We start from the raw sequence: 1,212 nt of genomic DNA, 5'->3' as shown, positions 1-1,212 counted from the left end.
GTGGGAACACAGTCATGTATTGAGTATAAGGTGGAAGTAGATTTGGAAGTTGAACAAAGGTAGATTTTTTAATGAATGAGAGGATTACTTGATAGTGCTGGTGTCCAAGTTGTGATAGGTAAATCATACATGTAAAGAGGAACCATCTGCTCATATGTGTGGATTTCTATAGCATGTTTAACTGCCAGTATGAGAGATAGGTAATTAGATTTATCCATATTTGGAGGTTTTTTCCAACTACATGTGATATTTTTGCAATGAGGCCAGGGATTTTTACTCATTAGTAAGATAATACTTAAAATTATTAACCATGGTAACCACAAAGGAGAGGGTGGAAAGTAAAGTCAAGAGGGACTGAGGATTCAGGAGAAATTGAAAGACCCTAAATGAGACTGACACACTGGAGTAGCTTAGCAAGCAAGTACAGGACTTTACATTTCCTGTTTCATCTGAATATTCAACTGTAGAAGTCGTCTGCTACCATCCTTAAAGGGAGGGTGCTTGAGTTAATATTGGATTCAGTCACAACAGACAAAAAATACAAAATACACATGGTTTAAAGATATAAAATTTATTTCTTACTGGAAGTAATTCAGAAAGTGAGCATATAGTAATTTCATAAAGCTGTCAAAACTCTAGACTCATTCTATTAATATATTATCTGTCTGTATCATATTACATGATCAGAGATGTTCTTAGAGATCCATCCATCATGCAACATCCAGCCATCCAAATAATTAGAGAAGAGAAGAAAAGCACATAATTTTTCTTTAAGAACACATTCCAGAGACCATACTGAATGTTGTTGTTTAGTTGACAGTTCGTGCTTAACTTTTCACAACCCCACAGGCTGCAGCACACCAGGCTTCCTTGTCCCTCACCATCTCCCAGAGTTTACCCAAGTTCATGTCCATTGAATCGGTGATGCCATCCACCCACTTCATCCTCTGTCATCCTCTTCTCCTCTGCCCTCAATCTTTCCCAGGATCAGGGTCTTTTCCAAAGACTCATACAGAATAATTCATCTTAAGATGCACTGGTCATAATTTAGTCACATTCAGAGGGGATGCGAGGAAATCTAATCTTTGTACTAGGCTGTCATAGGCATAGTGATAAGAAGAGGGATCTATAACTTACAAAGAAGGGAGAATTAATATGGGGGACAACCATCAGTCTGTGTATCAGAGCTTCAACTTAGAATAAATCAGTAAA

Source organism: Oryx dammah, unplaced genomic scaffold (genome assembly GCF_014754425.2).
Source record: "Oryx dammah isolate SB20612 unplaced genomic scaffold, SCBI_Odam_1.1 HiC_scaffold_11, whole genome shotgun sequence".
In the NCBI taxonomy this organism is placed as follows: domain Eukaryota; kingdom Metazoa; phylum Chordata; class Mammalia; order Artiodactyla; family Bovidae; genus Oryx; species Oryx dammah.
The sequence above is the reverse complement of the archived record's forward strand: the minus strand, read 5'-3'. Positions refer to the sequence as shown.